The 23,625-nt window shown below is 37.1% G+C and overlaps 1 pseudogene; it reads left to right on the plus strand.

The window, feature by feature from the left end:
* The window catches only part of LOC133070583 (RAB11-binding protein RELCH-like), a 77,486-nt pseudogene that overhangs the window by 34,309 nt on the left and 19,552 nt on the right, over positions 1–23,625 (plus strand).

Raw genomic sequence — 23,625 nt, forward strand, 5'->3', positions numbered from 1 at the left:
GACTTAAAGGTACTCATTATTAGTGAGAAGTATTTGATTTTTTTTTTTCCAAAGCAAATTTTTTTATTCATATGCCACAACTTTGTGTGTGGTTGTGTGTGACTGAAATAGACATGGCCCAGTCCTCAAAGTGCATTTAATCTAATATGGTTAAGATATAGTCATAAAAATAATGCAGTGGCATTTGTAGTAGTTCTTAATGTTTAGTAGTTCCATATATCTCCTTTATAGTCCAAAGCCACTCTCAGGAGAAAGATGATTGTTAAATTTATCCAACTAACTTTTTTAGCTCTTAACTGTATGTCGGGCAATGTTAATGAAGAATATAAAGTTTAAAAGAAGAGTGAAAGTGTTAGTTGCTCAGTCATGTCTGACTCTTTGGGACCCCATGCACTATAGCCTGCCAATCTTCTCGAGGTTCATGGAATTCTCCAGGCAAGAATACGGAAGGGGATAGTCATTCCCTTCTTCGGGGGATCTTCCCAACCCAGGGATCCAAGCCGGGTCTCCTGCATTGCAGGCAGATTCTTTACCATCTGAGCCACTAGGGAAGCCCAAATGAAGCCACTAGAGAAGCCCAAATGAAGAGTATAGTAACGGTAACCAAACATGTTACACTTCGGTTACAAACTTTACAGTATAAGAGAGACTGTCAGGCAATTATAATATTGTAAAAGGTAATAATATAAGAGAAGTTCAGCTTGCTTGGGGAACACACAATCAGTGTACCTAACCTAGTCATCAGAGTAGGAAAGCTTTCAGGGAAGAAGTATTTTCTAACTTTATACCTGATGTGTAAGTAGCAGTGAACCAGGCAAAGAGATAAGAGGAAGTTTTCCCCCTAAGAGGGACTAACAGGAGCAGGAAGAACACTGAACTTGGGGAGCTAAGAAGGATTTATGAGGATTGAAGGAAAGCATGCAAATGAGAAGACAACAGGAGGGGAAGTTGGAGAATTAAGCTGAGACTAAGTTATACAAGCTGTGTTAACTCATTTTAGAGACTTGGTATCTAAGTTTTTTTTTTTTTTTTTTGGTATCTAAGTTTTAAAAGAAAGTAAGGAAAACCACTAGACCATTTGGGTATGACCTAAATCAAATCCCTTACAATTGTGGAAGGGATTGTGGAAGTGACAAATAGATTTAAGGGACTAGATCTGATAGACAGAGTACCTGATGAACTATGGACGGAGGTTCGTGACATTGTACAGGAGACAGGGAGCAAGATCATCTCCAAGAAAAGATTATGCAAAAAGCCAAAATGGTTATCTGAGGAAGCTTTACAAACAGCTATGAAAAGAAGAGATGTGAAAGGCAAAGGAGAAAAGGAAAGATATACCCATTTGAATGCAGAGTTCCAAAGAATAACAAAGAGAGTTAAGAAAGCCTTCCTCAGTGATCACTGCAAAGAAATAGCAGAAAACAATAGAATGGGAAAGACTAGAGATCTCTTCAAGAAAAGCAGAGATACCATGCAAAGATGGTCACAATAAAGGACAGAAATGGTATGGACCTAACAGAAGCAGAAGATATTAAGAAGAGGTGGCAAATATACACAGAAGAACTGTACAAAAAACATCTTCCCCACCCAGATAATCACGATGGTGTGATCACTCACCTATAGCCAGACACCCTGGAATGTGAAGTCAAGTGGGCCTTAGGAAGCATCACTATGAACAAAGCTACTGGAGGTGATGGAATTCCAGCTGAGCTATTTCAAATCCTGAAAGATGATGCTGTGAAAGTGCTGCACTCAATATGCCAGCAAATTTGGAAAACTCAGCAGTGGCCACAGGACTGGAAAAGGTCGGTTTTCATTCCAATCCCAAAGAAAGGCAATGCCAAAGAATGCTCAAACTACTGCACAATTGCACTCATCTCACACGCTAGCAAAGTAATACTCAAAATTCTCCAAGTCAGGCTTCAATAATACATGAACCGTAAACTTCCAGATGTTCAAGCTGGATTTAGAAAAGGCGGAGGAACCAGAGATCAAATTGCCAACATCCGTTGGATCAAGGAAAATGCAAGAGAGTTCTGGAAAAACATCTATTTCTGCTTTATTGACTATGCCAAAGCCTTTGACTGTGTGGATCACAATAAACTCTGGAAAATTCTGAAAGAAATGGGAATACCAAACCACCTGACCTGCCTCTTGAGAAATCTGTATGCAGGTCAGAAAGCAACAGTTAGAACTAGACAGGGAACAACAGACTGGTTCCAAATAGGAAAAGGAGTATGTCAAGGCTGTATATTGTCACCTTGCTTATTTAACTTCTATGCAGAGTACCTCATGAGAAACGCTGGGCTGGATGAAGCACAAGCTGGAATCGAGATTGCCGGGAGAAATATCGATAACCTCAGATATGCAGATGACACCACCCTTATGGCAGAAAGTGAAGAAGAACTAAAGGGCCTCTTGATGAAAGTGGAAGAGGAGAGGGAAAAGTTGGCTTAAAGCTCAACATTCAGAAAACTAAGATCATGGTATCCGGTCCCATCACTTCATGGCAAATAGATGGGGAAACAGTGGTATCAGTGGCAAACTTTATTTTTGGGGCTCAAAAATCACTGCAGATGGTGACTGGAGCCATGAAATTAGAAGACGCTTACTCCGTGGAAGGAAAGTTATGACCAACCTAGACAGCATATTAAAAAGCAGAGATATTACTGTGCTAACAAAGGTCCATCTAGTCAAGGCTATGGTTTTCCAGTAGTCATGTATGGATGTAAGAGTTAGACTGTAAAGAAAGCTGAGTGCCGAGGAATTGATGCTTTTGATCTGTGGTGTTGGAGAAGACTCTTGAGAGTCCCTTGGACTGCAAGGAGATCCAAACAGTCCTGAGTGTTCATTGGAAGGACTGATATTAAAGCTGAAACTCTAATACTTTGGCCACCTGATGTGAAAACTGACTCATTGGAGAAGACCCTGATGCTGGGAAAGATTGAAGGTGGGAGGAGAAGGGGAAGACATGATGGTTGGATGGCATTACTGACTTAATGGACATGAGTTTGAGTAAACTCCGGGAGTTGGTGATGGACAGGGAGCCCTGTTGTGCCGCAATCCATGGGGTCGCAAAGAGTTGGACACGACTGAGTGACTGAACTGAACTGAACTGAACTGAAGTTTTAGAAAGAGTCCTCTAGAGTAGTGGTAATTAGAAGGTAGCAAGAATGGAGACTCATGGGATATCTTTTGGAAGAGTCCAGGAAAGAAATGGGGGAGTTTCCTGTATTGGAAGACATAGATAGATTTATAAGATAGTTAGAAGGTGAAAATTGATTGGATTAGGAAGTTAAAACTAAGAGAAGGATAAAGACTTTATGGCTTGGGCAGTTAGATGTGTTGTAGCTCTCTCCGCTCAAAGAATGGGGAGGGGGAACGTAATGAGCAAACAGGCTTCAGCTTTGGCACACTAACTCCAAAATCAGAAACAGAAGTGACAGGGTCCAAATCATAGCCTTGAAGTCCCATCATGCACAGGAGTCCTCCAGTGTCATCTTTGGTTAACCCTGTGTTCTTCCAGGTGTCTTGGCCTTCAGACAGTGGGACGAACATCATGCTAATGCTGGGGTGCTGCCTGCCGCACATCGTCCCTAACGTGCTGTTGGCCAAGAGAGAGGTGAGACCCAGAGAAGTAACTATGAGTTGTACTTTATGTGCTTAATCTATGAGGAAAAGGAGTAATATCTAAGGTTACATAACAGAGGTTATTTAGTATACACCACAAAGCGGCCCCCAGTAGCATCTGTTATAAGCCATAAATACTATAGAAAGTATTCTGTAGAGTTATATTTCACCATTAAAAGATTAAGGAAAAATTATCTGTTATCTCACTTAAATAGTGAGTGATTTATTTGCAAACAAGTTTATTTATTTGAATTATTCAATTTATGAAATCAATTTGCAATTCACAAATTTTTTAAATAGGTTAAAAATATTATCAAACGTGTCCTACAAGTTTTCTTTTGTTAACCTCTTAATCTTTACCACTGGTTTAAATCATAATTCACGTGACCTACAGTATGATAGGTACACAATGCATTGGCAAAACCCATATAAGAGCTTATCCTTAATTATCTGTTTAGCACAAGAAATTTGTACTGATCCTCAAGAAAACGTATATGTAGAGCTTTAATAATTTTTATACCTATAAGTATTTTTAATTTAAAAATGGTAAACATGACTGTTTTCTTACTTACGGTTTTATTTTACCTAACATTTAAGAATAGTTGTGAGATATTAAGAAGTATGAAAATTTTCTGTGTCTTGAAGGATCAGTGTCCAATTTCAGATTGTTTTGCAGTTCTGCCTGGCAGAATGGTGTTTGAGCTTCTTTTTCCTTTTTCAGCTTGTAACATAATCTGTGCAATGCATTAATGTTTGCATCCCTTTTACTATGTTTCCTTAAGATAATCTTTAAAATAGCATAGAAACCTAATTGCTATGAGATGCAGTTTAAGCTTTTTTTTAACTTTAATTTTCCCTTTTTTTAATCATAAAAAACTCTACCACTAAAACTGATTGTACTGCATGAGTTTTTATAAATTTGCATCATCAGTAATCAGATATATTATATATGTAAATATAAAGTGAAAGAGGAGAGTGAGAAAGTTGGCTTAAAGCTCAACATTCAGAAAACTAAGATCATGGCATCTGGTCCCATCACTTCATGGGAAATAGACGGGGAAACAGTGGAAACAGTGTCAGACTTTATTTTTTTGGGCTCCAAAAGCACTGCAGATGGTGACTGCAGCCATGACATTAAAAGATGCTTACTCCTTGGAAGGAAAGTTATGACCAACCTAGACAGCATATTAAAAAGCAGAGGCATTACTTTGCCAACAAAGGTCCGTCTAGTCAAAGCTATGGTTCTTCCAGTGGTCATGTATAGATGTGAGAGTTGGACTGTGAAGAGAGCTGAGCACCGAAAAACTGATGCTTTTGAACTGTGGTGTTGGAGAAGACTCTTGAGAGTCCCTTGGACTGCAAGGAGATCCAACCAGTCCATCCTAAAGGAGATGAGTCCTGGGTGTTCATTGGAAAGACTGATGCTAAAGATGAAACTCGAATACTTCGGCCGCCTCATGTGAAGAGTTGACTCATTGGAAAAGACCCTGATGCTGGGAGGGATTGGGGGCAGGAGAAGAAGGGGACGACAGAGGATGAGATGGCTGGATGGCATCACCAACTCGATGGGCATGAGTTTGAGTAAACTCCGGGAGTTTGTGATGGACAGGGAGGCCTGGTGTGCTGCGATTCCTGGGGTCGCAAAGAGTCGGACATGACTGAGCCACTGAACTGAACTGAACTGAACTGAAGACTGTGAGGGAAAGGCTCTTTCCTGCCTGTCCCCTAGTTTCCTGTGGCTTGCTGGCGATCTCTAGTACTCTGGCTTGTAAATGCATCCCCTCAATCTCTACCTTCATCTTCACATTCCGTTCTGTGTGTGTGTGTGTGCGCGCGTGCGTATCTCTGTGCCCAAACTTCCCCTTGTTATGAGATCAGTTATATTACATTGAAAGTCCACGCTGTTCCAGTGTGACTTCATATCATCTAATTATACCTGCCACAGTACTATCTCCAAATAAGATCATATTCTGAGATCTTAGGCATTAGGATTTCAACATACAAATTTTTAAGGGAGACATAGTTCACCCAATAGCATTCGCTATCATTCATTCACTTAGCAAATAATTCTTCAGTGTCACTTATGGCCAAGCACATGCTAGAGATTAGACAGAAAATTTTCAAAACTACTTTACCATTCTGAACAGATGTTTATGTGACGTTTCCTGTGATTATGTCTTTATCATGTCAAAAATAATCTTAAGTTCCCACTGACTTAATTTGACCTTCTGACTTTTAATAGTAGCTGTAAATGTTAATGTTGTTATACTCACATGTAGGGTATAATGCATTTGCTATAAAGGAGGAAATATTATGTCTGTGTTTAGGGTCTGTCTATATAGCTGTGTCTATATGTCTGTCTATATGCACATCTATATAATTTCGGATACAATTTATAGAAGTGAAGATTTGTTTTTCTCTTAAATAATGAAAATTCCACAACACTAACTAATATTTATGCAAGGTACTATTTTGAACACTTCAGATGCACTCACGAAGAAAACAGAAAAAAATCTCTGCCATCATAGAGCTGATATTTTGGTGGGAAGGAAATACATTAAAGAATCATAGTAGCTGTTATTTTGCTGGATTTGGATTATTTTGGTAATTTTTAGACAATGAAATGCTAGCTTTTTGCCAGTCTACTGAAATGGCATTCTGAGGACTTTTCTGTACGTTGACAAGTTAGATACTTAAATTTTTAAAAATCCTTTTAAATAGAATAATACTTTGAGGTTCCTAAACCTCAAACTTATCATTCCGACTACCTATCTTTTACAACTGAGTTATCCATGGTGTATTAGTTGCTCAGTCATATCTGATTCTTTCCAACCCCATGGACTGTAGCCCGCCAGATTCCTCTGTCCATGGAATTCTTCAGGCAAGAATACTGGAGTGCGTAGCCATTCCCTTCTTCAGGGAATCTTCTCAACCCAGGAATCAAACTCCAGTCTCCTACATTGCAGGCGGATTCTTTACCATCTGAGCCCCCAGGGAACCCCTGAGTTATCCAAGTAATTGCTTATTTCTTGTTTTGCTTCTGTTGGACCTCGCTTTAAATCTTTGGGCCTCACTTTTCCTATAATAAATCTTAACACTATCTATTTTACTCTTAACTCTTCCACTGCTTTTCAGTAATTTGTCATATTTCTGAAGGAATAATATGCCTTCCATCGTAGTATCACAGATTGTGACCAATATGATATAATCCTATTTGAAATGATCAGATGTGCTTCAACATGATATAGAAATATGAGGTACAGCTATCCCTCAGTGTCCAAATCTGTTTGATTCCTAGGTTGAGATAATGATGATTCAGGCAGGAATCTCAGAGAGTATGGGGTACCATTTTACCTAAGTTCATTTATTTGTTTGTGTATTATGATAGCAAGTAGAGACTTTAACTAACAAGGGACAACCTTTATCTGTACTTAAGATATTGTTAAATACCTTAGGAAGCATAGGAAGATAAAACTATCTTAATTTTGTCTTTCAGCATTTTAAAAGTTATTTCATATTTTCTTAAATTTAATGATTATCATTAAGCCATTCACATGCTTTGAGAAAATGCTGCATCCTTCATTGTGTCTTTTTAGGGTGTTAACCTCTATGCAGGAGCTGTTGGGCCACTAGGAATTTCTCTTCAACAGTTAAGGAGCTGTTGGTAGCGTTCTTCACTTAAGAGCCAGCTGAGACCTGAGATCTAATTGTGATCTGTAGGATCATACATTTTATTGATATGTTCAAATTTGAAAATATACTAATGTATATTCATTATTTATTTACACAATTTTTAAAGTCATTTTTTCAGTTTTCCCCCAAAACTTTTAAAGTTTGTATTTGAGACCCTGGTTATAATATTTATAATAATTTTTTGATTATCATTACATATAGTTTTATCTTACTGGTCACTGCTTTTAACACTTTATATTAACTTAATGTTTATCAAATTATGGGAAAATTTCTAAATAAAGCATTTAATATTGGAGATTAAATACTTAAGAATCCTGTTCAGCTAAGCTTTAGTGTATTTTAGGTTATTCTCTGGTATTAAACAATTTTTCCGTGCTGTCAACCTATTAGTTTCTTACTCCATGAAGGAAATATCTTATTGTAGTTATTATTTATTGACATAAGCAGTCTGGTGGATTTAAAACTATCTTTTTTTTTAAAACCAAATTCAAATCCATATTTTAACTGAGATCTTATTTTGGAGCAAATTTTAAATTAAAATAAATAAAGTTTTGCTTTTTACTGGCAAACTCTTTCATTTCAGTGTTTGTTTACTAGATATTTAGTCTCATAAAATCTTAATTTTTGAGATTTGTTAAATTTGTTCACATGCAAGAGAAATTTACAGTCGACCCTTAAACATTACAGGAGTTTGAGGTGTACACATCCACTTATATATGGATAGTTTTCTGTAGTTAATATTGTAGTACTGCCTGGTCCATGGTTGGTTGAAAGGTCTGACTGTAAGTTAGACAGTTTAACCCCTGATTGTGCAGGGATCAACTACATTTCATTTTTTTCTAAAAGTGATTTAATGTATTTTGGTTTTATATTTGAAGTCTATAATATGCTAAGCAGATATTAGGAGGCAGAACCTTACTTTTCTTTTGATAAGATAGTTAACTTTCCAAACTGCCATTTTCTACATGATTTATTTTGCTTCTCTTATTTTATGGTGACTAGGTTCCCTCGGCCTGTCACCTCTTCAGGATGTGTCTACTATTATTGGAGTCGTGACAACTGGCACTGCTGCTCCAGCTTTATGACCACCAGCTGGAACACGAGCGTACAGCCGGCTGGGAGAGGTTACCATGGGCTGTCAGTCAGCTGTAAGTTACCACCTCCATGTTCATTTGGTACATCTCAGCTACTTGAATGGAAGATAGCTCATGATATTTAGCCAGGGAAAGAAAGAAAGTGAAATCGCTCAGTCTTGTCCGACTCTTTGCGACCCCGTGGACTGTAGCCAGCCAGGCTCCTCTGTCCATGGGATTCTCCAGGCAAGAGTACTGGAGTGGGTTGCCCTTTCCTTCTCCAGGGGATCTTCCCAACCCAGGGATCAAACCCGGGTCTTCCGCATTGCAAGCAGACGCTTTATCCTCTGAGCCACCAGGGAAGCCCGGGAACTGAGGGACAAAATATAGCAAAATATTTTTTTAAAAAGAACAAAACATAACTTGGCGTCATCTGTGGTAACTGTCTTCAGGAGAGAAGATTTATACCTGTAGACATGTAGTTGCTTATCTGTGAAAACGGTACGTCTGTATTACTGCAGAAAGACCTGTCTGCTCCCTTAGTATCTAAAAGTGGTGGTGGATTGTAAACTACATCCAGACTTCTCATTTTTGAGGCTAAAATATATGGTGGCATGTTAGCCAAGCTTTTGTATGAAGTATCACCTCCATTGACTTAAGTCTTATTAACACCACACTTAGAACTCTGCCATTAAGGTTCCATATATTTCATGACAATCTGTTAAAATTTAAGAAGTTTACAGAGTATACAGTTAAGACTTTTTCAAAGGGTCCCAAACAACTCCTTTGCATTCTAATTTTACTGGCTGTGAAAAGCAGAAGAGATTGTTAGATTTGGATTGTTTCCAAAATTGGCAAGGAAACAGTAATTTATTTGTATCCCCTGCCGATTTTCCTTTCTTTCTTATTCAGGTTACCACAGCTTATAGAAATAGTTGGCAAAATTAATGTTACTTCAACTGCCTGTGTCCATGAATTCTCCAGATTTTTCTGGCGCCTTTGCCGGACATTTGGCAAAATTTTTACAAACACTAAGGTAAAAACTTGTATTTCATATTTTCTTATATGCAAGACATATAAAAATGTAATGTGTTAATTAATGGTATGGCAGAGTAAGTAAAAGCAGGAGCCCTTCCTTTATTCTAATTATCTTTTAATATCTTAGAAAACTATGATAATAAAAGAAAATTCTGGTCTGTAATATTCTTTATTGATTTTCAGAAAATTATTTAGTCAAAATTTAGTCTGTATCCACATTTAAATATAAGGTCTGCTCACTGTGGATGTCTCAGAGCTTTCCAGCAGAGAAAGTATCAGCTAGGGGACTCCCCTCCAATTCTTTGAATGTGCTTCTTGTACTGAATCTACCACAGATTCAGGAAGCCACGATTTCCTCTATATGCTTTGGTCAGAACTTCAGGTGATTATGGGCTTCCCTAATAGCTCAGTTGGTAAAGAATCCACCTGCAATGCAGGAGACCCCAGTTCGATTCCTGGGTCGGGAAGATCTGCTGGAGAAGGGATAGGCTACCCACTCCAGTATTCTTGGACTTCCCTTGTGGCTCAGCTGGTAGAGACAATCCACCTGCAGTGCAGCAGATCTGGCTTCGATTCCTGGATTGGGAAGATCCGCTGGAGAAGGGAAAGGCTACCCACTCCAGTATTCTGGCCTGGAGAATGCCATGGACTGTATAGCCTATGGGGTCGCAAAGAGTCAGACACAACTGAGCGACTTTCACTTTCACTCAGGTGATTATAGAAACAAAGCAGCTTGCTACAAGATAGGAGCTCTTGGAATCATTCTAAGATAAATGAGATAATGCTGCATATTTCAATCACTGTTACATTTGCCTAACCAGGTTATTTTGTTGTTTAAATATTAAAATTGGAAAGTTCTTAGGTCCTAATTTCTTCTTTAATCCTATTAATCCATTTGTCTTTATAACAGATTGTTGAGCCAGTTCTTTAGAGCGTTAACAAAACCTTACAAAGATGTGGTTGCTGTAAGTTAAGACATTTAAAAGGTAAAAATTTTGTGGCACCTCTCTACTAAGCCTGTAGTTTTTTAAACATTTAGAGCATAACAGTTTGGTATAGTGGACTGACAATATTCAGAAAATGGGTTGTGACTCTGTGTATCCTTGAGTAAATCATTTAATGTAGCTGTGCTTAATCTTTTCATGTGTGAAATGAAATTTAATCCTGTACATCTGATGCTGTAGGTTAATCTTTTCACAGTGGTCTACATCTCAGTTTAAATGGAATTTGCAGATTAATATGCCTGACCTATTGATAGGAGGGCAAAAATCAGAGCTTAATGTTACTGTAGGAGAAACCAAATCATTCATTAACATCTAATTATTAAGTATAGTTGGATTTTACTGGGAATCACTATTGGCAAAACCTGTTTGACATCTCCGGAAGAAGTAACTGTTATTTATTTTACTTTTTCTTACAAAAGCAATTAGGAATTCACTTTAATACTTAAGTGGCTGACTTCAGAGGCCTGACATCTGTGATGTTAAATAATAAAAATTGAAACAAGCATTTCCTCTAACTTAAAACTTTAATGTTAAATTCTGTCTTTCATGTTTAAAATCAAATTTTAAAAAAGTTAAAGACTAAGCCAATGGATATAACATAATGAGTATCTTACTTACTGAATATCCTAAATGAATGGAATTTCATTTTCATTCCTTTTATACAGAACATTTTCTTTCAACAGTTTTAATCATATACTATCTGCCTAAGTATCCTTTCTGTCATCAGGTTCGGTTTTGGGAGGTAGTAATTTCAAACACTTAAAGTCACCTTGGAAATTATTTTAATTTAGTGAAGGAATCTAAAGGTCCTTCAGAAAACTTGCTGACCTAAATTGATTTTTTAAATATTTTATCTCTAAAAAGATGTTGTTTTCAGAAACTTGACACTTCTTTTTTTCCTATGGCTTTTAAGAACTGTTGTGTTTTTGACTACTTAAATCTTTAAAAATAAGTAGTAGTAGCAATGGTAGGAAACATTATATTTAACCATTGATTGGTCTGTTGAACCTGAGATGTTCTGGATCTTTTCTTCAGGTTGCTTAGGTAAAACCTCCGTTCCAGGAGATTTTAAGGCTGTCTGAAGAAAATATTGGTAAGTTTGTGCATTATAATTTTTACAAACAATTAAGTCTCTTTACTTCAGAACAATACTTTATTCATTATAAGCAAATTGTATAAATAAACTAACAAGTACAGTTGAAAAGGAAAATTTATACTATGGAGTTCTTGGGTTTACAGCACTGCTACATCTAATATCCTTTCCATGGAGTAGTAATAAGATTAATCTCCATCAGTTTTATTGTAAATATCTACCTTCACTGTAATCAAATTGACCTAAGCCTGACCTTCTCAGACTGTGTACTTACTTGTACCCTTGGAGGTTTGAAGTGGTGCAATTGAAATACTAAAAAGGAAAAAATACAGAGCATATAATTCATAATTAGTTACTTAGAACTTTTAAAAATTAAAACAAGTATAACTGAATAGAATATAAGATATACATATATTTTTTTAATGAAACATGTGATTTTTAAGAAACTACAGGCTTTAATGGACAGCTCCGGCCCCTCTGTTCATAGTTTTCAATTACTGTCTTAAGAAGTCTGGTTATAGCACCAAGAACTCCTTTATGTGTGGATCTTATGTCCCTGTGTATTTTTCTAATTTCTAGGAATGAATTGTGAAAAATATTAAGGACAAAAATGTATAGTCCCCGTGATTTGTATTTTAACTTGGCTGTTTTGGATATATAGGTAATTCTTATCTCAGTCTTACCTTAGTGATTTGATTTGAGTCATCTGGAAAACTCCATTTTTGTCTGTCCTCAGAGGTAATTAGAGAGTGAATAAATGATTCCTTTTAAGTTTGAAAATGTCAGTGAGTTGTTTGGGTTTTTTTTTTACAAATGCTTCCTAAAGTTTATGTTATATAGCTTTCTAATGGTTTGATTACTTGGAATTAAAAATTGGTATTATCTGTTTAGTTAATTATACATTCTGATGATGATAGCTTTCAGAATTATTAGTTATGAGGTGATTATATTCAGTCTATATGTATGAATTCAACTTAAGCTTATGTTCGTAGCCTCAGATTTACCTCTCAGCTACCATAGTCACACTCAGCCAACATCAGTAGTCCCCAAAAGGTAAAATTACTCTTGCCAAGGAGAATAAAAAAACCTCAAATACTAATTGATATGAAAATAGATTCTTTTTTGGTGAAAATACTTTCAAGATAGTTAAATACATGTTTTTACCTGAATTCTGTATGTACTACTTTCTGAAAAGAATTTAAAACCATATAAGAATAGAAAAAAGTAATTTTTAAAAGTTTGAGTACATAAAAGCAAACGTAAAGTGCTTCAAATAATGCCTCAGTAAGTGAGAGCTGTTGGTGCTATAAATAGCAACTGCCATATCATCTCTGGACTTGTTTTTAAAAAATCATCTACACATGCTGCATAGGAAAATCTGATGTCTTAAAGTTGTCACAGGACACTCAGCTGTGGTTGGATGCTTTCCCCTTTCCCCAAGCTGTATTTAGCCTCCCTACTCCATGAAAATAGTCAGGGTTCTGTCTGGCTTCTAAAAAACCCCCGTACAGGATACAGGAAGAGCTCTGGAACTAGGCTAATAGTAGAAACTAGGTAGTGTCTCGATGTCTAGAAGCAGGTTAAATATATATCTAGGTGTCTCCTTTCAGCTGAGTACCTTGATGTTTTACTGAATACTGCAAATTAAAAGCCTGAAAATTCATACAATATGCTTATATGGCCAGTTGGGAAAGTGTTAAAGAAAGCTCTGATTTATGACTATGCAAATAACAGTATAACATTGCATTTTGGTCATTAGAGTTTTTCCCATCTATCAAAATTGTGTATGCTAATGGCTCTGAAAAGTATTAAGTTGCATTTTCACAACCACCAGTGGATATATACGTTTTGATCAAAGTATTTTTAAAGTAATGATAACATTTATTTGTAAGCCTTGTAACCAGTTGTAATTTAAAATATAATTTGTATTATGACTTTTTGCTTTACATTTAAAGCATACTCAGATATTTTAAATTATTTTTGTGATTTTTAGATTCCTCAGCAGGAAATGGGGTCCTCACAAAAGCTACTGTCCCCATTTATGCAACAGGAGTCCTTACATGTTATATTCAGGTAAGGGAAAAATTCTTTGGTTGGAAAATGTAAAAGCACTTTCTATTTAGAAAGATAGCTAATGTTATATCTTTTAATGTGTTTATAAGTGAAAATAATACCCATAAATGAGAAACAAATTTATTTATTCTTCTTATTCAATAAATAGTTTATAGTAGAAAGCATATTTTAATAATAGTCTCTTGAGTCTCTGTTAAACAAATAAAATTAGAGATTGTGTGCTTCTTGATACTTTGTTTAAAAGTGTTGGGTTGTACTTATGTAGCAATTTCTTTGTGTTTCATGATAATTTTTTCATTAATAAACAAAGCACATGTGTTAGCTGAAGCAAACTGCAAAATGCTGTAACATACTGTTTCATTATTTTTAGCAAAGTATTTTGTAATCCTGAAACATGAAGAATTGTTATAACTCTTTTATTGCTCATGGTCTGTGCTCAGCTGGGTGTCTCTTCCACTGTTCTTGGCTGTGTGGCTGTGTTCACCTGGTTGGTTGGTGGGGCTCCTGGAAGCGTGGCTGGGCTTCAGTCCCCACGGTCTTAGGGCCTCTCTCTGTCCGCATGTCCTGTGGAGTGGCAGAGCCAGGCTCATTCTGTGCTAGCTTAGGGCTCCCAAAATTGTAAGAAACAGAATTTGCTAGGCTGCAGCTTAGGCTTTGGAGTTAGCACATTACTACTACTGTATTCTGTTGGTTAAAGCAAGTCACAGGTCCAACCCCGATTGAAAAAAGAGGAAACTGAATGAGAGCTTGACCCAGGAGGTGGTTCATTGGTGGTCACCAGCATAGCAGACCACCTCACTCTACTTAGCATTGCTTTAAATTAACACGTTGTGTATTAAGGCATATCAGTCATTTTTAAGTGTGAGGCAGTCCCACCTGTGAGTTGAAAATATGGACTCAAGATAAAGCATTTTAGAAATTATGACACAGTAATTCCTATGTAGGATTTCTGACCACTCCCCCCAATTAATCTGAATGTAATCATAGGAAAACAATAAAATAAACCCAAATTAAGTTTTAAAAAGGATTAGAATGGGAAAATCAAAGAGGAAGATCTTTTTTCCCCAAATTTTCCACACTAATCCTAACTTTTTTTTGCCTTTTGAATTCAAAGTATAGCCGTTCATATTTATTGCACTCTTCTTCCAAATCAGATTTGAACCTTCTTATAATATTAAACTGTAGTTCTACAATATCATATCTTGTAGTAGAAGCTCCAACTCAGTTAAAGTAGTACAGTATTCTTTTCACTTTTCTACCCTAGTTTCTCAGACTACCTCATAATACAGATACACACAGGATCTCTGTGTTTAGAATATTTTAAGTCATGTAACCTTAACAGATTGCATCCATTGTTGTCCTTAAATTTGTGGCGATTAACTCCTAGCACATTACCAGGCACAACAGCACAAATACCATTTTCCTCTTTAATTTTGGAAGCTCTTCCAGCAGGATAACAAAGGTGATGTCAGTATTTTCCTCTCTCATTTTTAAGCTTGAGCAGTAAGTATGCTAAGTATGTTGATTTTGACCATAAATAGTATTTTAAGGCGTAATAAATATGAAATACATATTTTAAAGCTTGATAAAGTATGAAATACAAGGTTTGTCTCATAGCAGTCCCTCAGAATAGATTTATTGAATAAATCAATATAGACGTATTTTTTAAGTAACTGTGTGAAATCCAAATATCTAAAGAGAGAAGAGCTTTGCTACTATTTACAAAATGAGAACTGAGTGGCTATCATAGATTGCCAGTGCTTAAGGAAATACACGCCAATGTTTTTCTTACTAAACAAAATTTTCCATTAAGGTAAATTAACTGTCCTTGTTGCTTTGATAAACAAAGCCTATTTTGAATCAAGTACGTAAGCAGTATTACTTGTTTTGAAATTTCAAAGTTGAGAAATTGTGTTGTAGTAAATTTTCAAATCAAAGAATTCATGCTCATTTAGCAGTATATTTTATAGCTGTTGCTTCAGTTAAGTTTTTTCAGATTTACAGTTTATTTTCCAAATTTTATGGATCCTCTGATACAGTAAGCAACTAAAAATGAGTGAGATCCCCGTTCCACCATAGCTCTGACGGTGGCTTGTCAGTGTTTCTGTTCTTCACTAAGCAAACCAGCATATTACAAAACTGCTGTGTCCATCCTTTATTCATGCTGAACATTACTTTTGTCAGTCCTTTATTTCTGCCTCACTCTAAATTAACCTGACCATGTAGGAAAAGTTAGATGGTAATCCAGTCTTCCTCATGGATCTAGTGATATATGTGCCTTTTTAGTCACTAAGTCATGTCCAACTCTTTGTGACCCCATGGACTATAGCCTGCCAGGCTCCTCTGTCCGTGAGATGTTTCAGGCAAGAATACTGGAGTGGGTTGCCATTTCCTTCTCGAGGGGTCTTCCTGACCCAGGGATCAAACCTGCGTCTCCTGCATTGATTGGCAGGTGGATTCTTTACCACCGAGCCACCAGGAAGCATTGATACTGATATATATAGAAGCCATTTATTGTTGACATAATATAGCCCTAAAGACAAAATATTTGACTCTAATTTATTATATATTTATTCCGTGATAGAATGTCAGATTCTTTCCCTTACAGATTCTGGCTAATTTAATGTACAGTTATCTTTTTAAACTTTAATATTGAGCAGACTTGCTTTTTCTAACTAATTTCTTAATAGTGTGCTGTGTAAAAAAAGAAAGAAATATTTTCTGATTATTAAAATAATGGTTTGTCAAAGAAAGCTTAAAAATAAAGGTAATTTTTTAATCAAAGGTGTGACTATTTTTTTTTAAGGACACAATGGTCTGTATTTCAGCAACTGTGCAACTTCTCACCACTGATAATTACTCAGATATCAATTTCTACTCTTAGGAGGATAACTGTTTTAGTGGCTTATATTTAAGTATTTAGAGCCAAAATTAATGAGAAGTAAAACTGCTAAAATGAATTTTAATTAAAAAAAATACACTGTTTCATGTTTCAAACCAGAACTATCTCATCAAACTTTCTGCAGTGATGCAAGTAATCTGTATCTGAGTTGTCCAGTGAGGTAACCATACATGGATATTAAACAGCTTGAATTGTAATTAGTGCAGCTTAGGAACTGAATCTTTGATTTTACTTCTCTTTAGTTTGAGTGTAAGTTACCACATGTGGTGAGTGAATACCATATTTGACAGCTCAGGTCTAAATCTATGAATAAGAATAGTGTTTGTCACATGAAAATATGCTCAACATCACTCATTATCAGAGAAATGCAAATCAAAACCATAATGAGGTACCATTACATGCCAGTCAGGATGGCTGCTATCCAAAAGTCTATAAGCAATAAATGCTGGAGAGGGTGTGAAGAAAAGGAACCCTTTTACACTGTTGATGGGAATGCAAACTAGTACAGCCGCTATGGAAAACAGTGTGGAGATTTCTTTAAAAATTGGAAATAGAACTGCCATATGACCCAGCAATCCCACTTCTGGGCATACACACTGAGGAAACCAGATCTGAAAGAGACACGTGGACCCCAATGTTCATCGCAGCACTGTTTATAATAGCCAGGACATGGAAGCAACCTAGATGCCCATCAGCAGACGAATGGATAAGGAAGCTGTGGTACATATACACCATGGAATATTACTCAGCCATTAAAAAGAGTTCATTTGAATCAGTTCTAATGAGATGGATGAAACTGGAGCCCATTATACAGAGTGAAGTAAGCCAGAAAGATAAACACCAATACAGTATACTAACACATATATATGGAATTTAGAAAGATGGCAACGATAACCCTATATGCAAAACAGAAAAAGAGACACAGATGTACAGAACAGACTTTTGGACTCTGTGGGAGAAGGCGAGGGTGGGATGTTTCGAGAGAACAGCATCAAAACATATATATTACCTAGGGTGAAACAGATCCCCAGCCCAGGCTGGATGCATGAGACAAGTGCTCAGGCCTGGTGCACTGGGAAGACCCAGAGGAATCAGGTGGAGAGGGAGGTGGGAGGGGGGATCGGGATGGGGAATACATGTAAATCCATGGCTGATTCATGTCAATGTATGACAAAAACTACTACAATATTGTAAAGTAATTAGCCTCCAACTAGTAAAAATAAATGGAAAAAATAAAAAAATAAAACATAAAAAAAAGAATAGTGTTTGTCCTTATACCATTGTGATCGTAGATATGCTTAATAAATATCTTTAATTAAAATGCTTCCAAATTAGGATATATTCCCCTTATTTGATAAATTTTTCTAATTGTAGATACGAAATGATGGTTTTTAAGTTCTACTTGATTGCTTGGAAATTCATTATCAGTCTTTTTCCTCCATAGGAAGAAGACCTAAAGCTGTTGATTGGATTCTTAGAAGATGAAATGACCTTGCTTTCATTATCTAATGCTCCTCTTGATAGCCTGAAAGCTGCTTTTGTGCAACTGGGGTAAAAATAATAGCTTATAGTTTTTAAAAGCTATTGAAAGTTTTAAAATTGGTTTTATAGACTACATATTTTTAGTCTAAATAAAGATTAGTATACACACCAAACTTCTTGACTTTTTTACTTAAGATTTTTTTTGTTCTTTTTTTTTTGTATATTTTAGTATTTTGTAATCAATACATTGTAAAAAAGAATGAGGTACAGGATAGAGATATGTCTTCTTTGAAGCAACTGGAGGCATAAAATCAAGTACAAATTCGAAGAAAATTCAGTGGCCCCAGACTGGAAAAGGAGTCCCAGTGAAAGCCGGATCACTGGGCTCCCTTTTCTATTCCAGTTGATTTGCCTGGTTTACCGCACAGCAGCAGTATCTCACTAGCAAAGTAATGCTCAAAATTCTCCAAGCCAGGCGTCAACAGTACGTGAACCATGAACTTCCAGATGTTCAAGCTGGATTTAGAAAAGGCAGAGGAGCCAGAGATCAAGTTGCCAGGATCCACTGGATCATCGAAAAAGCAAAAGAGTTCCAGAAAAATATCTACTTCTGCTTTATTGACTATGCCAAAGCCTTTGACTGTGTGGATCACAACAAACTGTGGAAAATTCTTCAAGAGATGGGAATACCAGACCACCTGACCTGCCTCCTGAGATATCTGTATGCAGGTCAAGAAGCAACAGTTATAACTGGACATGGAACAACAGATTGGTTCCAAAGCGGGAAAGGAGTACATCAAGGCTGCATCTTGTCACCCTGCTTATTTAACTTCCATGCAGAGTACATCATGAGAAACACTGGGCTGGATGAAGCACAAGCTGGAATCAAGATTGCTGCGAGAAATATCAATAACCTCAGATATGCAGATGACACCACCCTTATGGCAGAAAGCAAAGAACTAAAGAGCCTCTTGATGAAAGTGGAAGAGGAGAGTGAAAAAGTTGGCTTAAAACTCAACGTTCAGAAAACTATGATCATGCAATCTGGTCCCATCACTTCATGGGAAATAGATGGGGAAACAGTGACAGACTATTTTGGGGGGCTCCAAAATCACTGCAGATGGTGACTGCAGCCATGAAATTAAAAGACACTTGCACCTTGGAAGAAAAGTTCGACCAACCTAGACAGCATATTAAAAAGCAATAGTATGTTGCCATATTACTTTGCCAACAAAGGTCCATCTAGTCAAAGCTATGGTTTCTCCACTAGTCATGTACGGATGTTAGTTGGACTATAAAGAAAGCTGAGTGCCGAAGAATTGATGCTTTTAAACTGTGGTGTTGGAGAAGACTCTTGAGAGTCCCTTGGATAGCAAGGAGATCAAACCAGTTCATCCTAAAGAAAATCAGTCCTGAATATTCATTAGAAGGACTGATTCTGAAGCTGAAACTCCAATACTTTGCCCACCTGATGTGAAGAACTGGCTCATTTGAAGAGATCATGATGCTGGGAAAGATTCAAGGCAAGAGGAGAAGGGCACGACAGAGGATAAGATGGTTGGATGGCATCACCGACTTAATGGACATGAATTTGAGTAAGTTCTGGGAGTTTGTGATGAACAGGGGGCCTGGCATGCTGCAGTCCATGGGTTCACAAAGAATCAGACACCACTGAGTGACCAAAATCATAATCACGTCATCTAGCTACTTAAGTAGTTTCTTCTTATTCTTTACTAAAAACAGGTTTATGTATTTATTAATGACACTATCCCACATTTGGATAAGCTTCATACCCAACTTAACCCTTCCATATGGTGGTTTGAGTTATTCTTGATTTGGGTTATCCTAACTGATCCTGTACCAATCGTATGGCATATGTAGGACAGTATTGTTTCCCCAGTGTTTATAGATGCCAGAAATTAAGACTCACTAAGGTTACAAATGTTTCTTCTCATAAGTAGTAAATTTTATTACTTTATTTTTTTATAATTTTAACATTTATACGTTTCCAGTCCTGTGGCCACTGCTGAGTTTTCCAAATTTGCTGGCATATTGAGTGCAGCAAAAATTTTCATTCCAATCCCAAAGAAAGGCAATGCCATAGAATGCTCAAACTACCGCACAATTGCACTCATTTCACACGCAAGTAAAATAATTCTTTACTTGCTCAAAATTCTCAAAGCCAGGCTTCAGCAATACGTGAACTGTGAACTTCCAGATGTTCAAGCTGCTTTTAGAAAAGGCAGAGGAACCAGAGATCAAATTGCCAACATCCACTGGATCATCGAAAAAGCAAGAGAGCTCCAGAAAAACATCTATTTCTGCTTTATTGACTATGCCAAAGCCTTCAACTGCGTGGATCACAATAAACTGGAAAATTCTGAAAGAGATGGGCATACCAGACCACCTGACCTGCCTCTTGAGAAACCTGTATGCAGGTCAGGAAGCAACAGGTAGAACTGGACATGGAACAACAGACTGGTCCCAAATAGGAAAAGGAGTATGTCAAGGCTGTATATTGTCACCCTGCTTATTTAACTTCTATGCAGAGTACATCATGAGAAACTCTGGGCTGGATGAAGCACAAGCTGGAATCAAGATTGCCGGGAGAAATATCAATCACCTCAGATATGAAGATGACACCACCCTTATGGCAGAAAGTGAAGAGGAACTAAAAAGCCTCTTGATGAAAGTGGAAGAGGAGAGTGAAAAAGTTGGCTTAAAGCTCAGCATTCAGAAAACTAAGATCATGGCATCTGGTCCCATCACCTCATGGGAAATAGATGGGGAAACAGTGGAAACAGTGTCAGACTTTATTTTTCAGGGCTCCAAAATCACTGCAGATGGTGACTGCAGCCATGAAATTAAAAGACACTCCTTGGAAGGAAAGTTATGACCAACCTAGATAGCATATTAAAAAGCAGAGACATTACTTTGCCAACAAAGGTCCATCTTGTCAAGACTATGGTTTTTCTAGTGGTCATGTATGGATGTGAGAGTTGGACTGTGAAGAAAGCTGAGTGCCGAAGAATTGATGCTTTTGAGCTGTGGTGTTGGAGAAGACTCTTGAGAGTCCCTTGGCCTGCAAGGAGATCCAACCAGTCCATCCTAAAGGAGCTCAGTCCTGGGTGTTCATTGGAAGGACTGATGCTGAAGCTGACACTCCAATACTTTGGCCACCTGATGCGAAGAGTTGACTCATTGGAAATGACCCTGATGCTGGGAGGGATTGGAGGCAGGAGGAGAAGGGGACAACAGAGGATGAGATGGCTGGATGGCATCACCGACTCGATGGACATGGGTTTGAGTAAACTCCGGGAGTTGGTGACAGACAAGGAGGCCTGGCATGCTGCGATTCGTGGGGTCGCAAAGAGTCAGACACGACTGAGTGACTGAACTGAACTGAAGATTAATAATTTGTATTTACATTCTGAAATTGAGATTATAGGATTAAGGTGTTACCCTTCTCTGTTGAAGCTCATAAAATGCTGTCATTTCTATAAAAACAAAATGCATATAGCTTAATATTGTCCTCTTGTTCTGCGATTTATTGTTGGCTGCTAAAAAAAATTGTTTTATGATTAGATTATAGAAATAGGTCTAATTGTGGTTGTAAATTTTTTTTTTAATTTGAGCTTTTAGAGAAATGATCTCTTTGTAAGCATTAACTCCTTGGACCAACCAGAAACATTTTTTAATTAATAATTTCTTTTTTGAGTCATCATAATAATTTTGCTTGCATTTCTAGAATGCCTAGCCTTTGTCAGACACAGTGTTTAAGTGTATTATGTGCAGTTAGTAGCGAAGCGATCCTTGAAGGTAGATGACAGTCACCATTTTCAGATGAGAAAACTGAGTTTCAAGGGATGGTGTAATATATGTGAGGGCACATGCCTAGCAAGTGGAGAGCTAGAGTCTGAACCCAGGTCTGATGCCCACATGAAATAACTCCTTTGCACTAGGCTGTCTTAGGTCTCTGTACCTCAAGAAAGAAAGCTCTGTGATGTGAAAGACCGGAAATTTTTGTATGTGATTTTTAAATTTACATGCTTTAGAACAGTCAAAAGCAATTTAGTGGTGGCTGCTAGCCATTTGAGTTTGATTTAAAGACATTCCAGTTTGTACCTTGTTGGTCAAAACAAAATTATACCAGATTTATTTAAAAAATTTAACCATAGAAGCCAGTATGTCATCTTTTTGGCTTCTTTAAAAATATAATAATAACAAAGAATAAAGCTTTATTTTAAATTGCCTTTTAATTGAATATGGAAATTGTGTAGACTATGTGACTGGTAGTACAAATTGCCATTGAATTGGTGACAAGCTGTTTTCAGGGACTGCTAGGCTGTGGAAGCTTTATGTTCCTCCTAAGCATTCTTTGTCTTTTTTAGGCACTGCAGTAGTAATATTTGCTTAGCTTCTAATTTTTTTTTTGCTTTTGTATTTTCACTTTCTCTTGGTTGTTCCTTTCTTCTTCCCATGGCATTGTTGTTTGTTCTTTCCATGCATCACCTGTGATTACCCCCTGTGCTGACCAGTCAGCTGTTGGTGAAGGGGGTGAATGAAACTCTGGTAGCTCAGAGGGTTGTTCCTGCTCTCATAACTCTCTCCAGTGACCCTGAAGTGTAAGTGTTGTCCTTGCCTTTTACCTTCGGCATCCCTTTCAAAACGTGCCTGTTAAGAAATAACCATCATGGAATTTAGAAAGATGGTAACAATAACGCTATATGCAAGACAGAAAAAGAGACACAGATGTATAGAACAGACTTTTGGACTCTATGGGAGAAGGCGAGGGTGGGATGATCTGAGAGAATAGCATTGAAACATATATATTATCAAGTGTGAAACAGATCGCCAATCCAGGTTGGATGCATGAGACAAGTGCTCAGGGCTGGTACACTGGGATGACCCAGAGGGATGGGATGGGTAGGACAGTGGGAGGGGGGGATCAGGATGGGGAACACATGTAAATCCATAGCTGATTCATGTCAATGTATGGCAAAAACCACTACAATATTGTAAAGTAATTAGCCTCCAACTAATAAAAATAAATGAAAAAAAAAATAAAAGTTTATCTATATATATATATATAAAGAAAGAACCATCAGCTTTTAAATTCACTGAAGAGTGGTTTAACTCTTTAAAATAATAATATGGGATTATGCTTACTTGATTTTAAACTATCATACTACTATTCGTGTATGGGTTTTTGTTTTTTTTTAAGTCAACCTTCACAGTAAACCTAATGACAAGGCCCACATATTGAAAGAGTTATTAGTAGTGTTGGTCCTCAATAAACATCTGCAAAACTTAAAACATGCTGATGAACTATTTCTTCCAAGCCAAGAAGGGATGCTCTGCTAATCTCACTAACATGTTGTTACCAGTAAGTATAGTGTCATGAACCAGAGGCTTAATGTTTTAATGTCTCGTGTTGGTGACTAAACCAAGAAAGGCCAGTGAGTCTGCCTGCCCATCCTCGGTCACAGCTAACCCAGTTCTCGTTCCAGTTTACCAAACCATTTTTTGTTGCATGTTGACTGGTTTACAGCTGACTCTTCGAGGCATGAGTGAAGCATTAGTTGATAAGCAGGTTGCTCCGGCCCTTGTTACCTTGTCCAATGATCCTGAATTGTG

This window comes from Dama dama, chromosome 15 (assembly GCF_033118175.1).
Source record: "Dama dama isolate Ldn47 chromosome 15, ASM3311817v1, whole genome shotgun sequence".
NCBI classification, from domain to species: domain Eukaryota; kingdom Metazoa; phylum Chordata; class Mammalia; order Artiodactyla; family Cervidae; genus Dama; species Dama dama.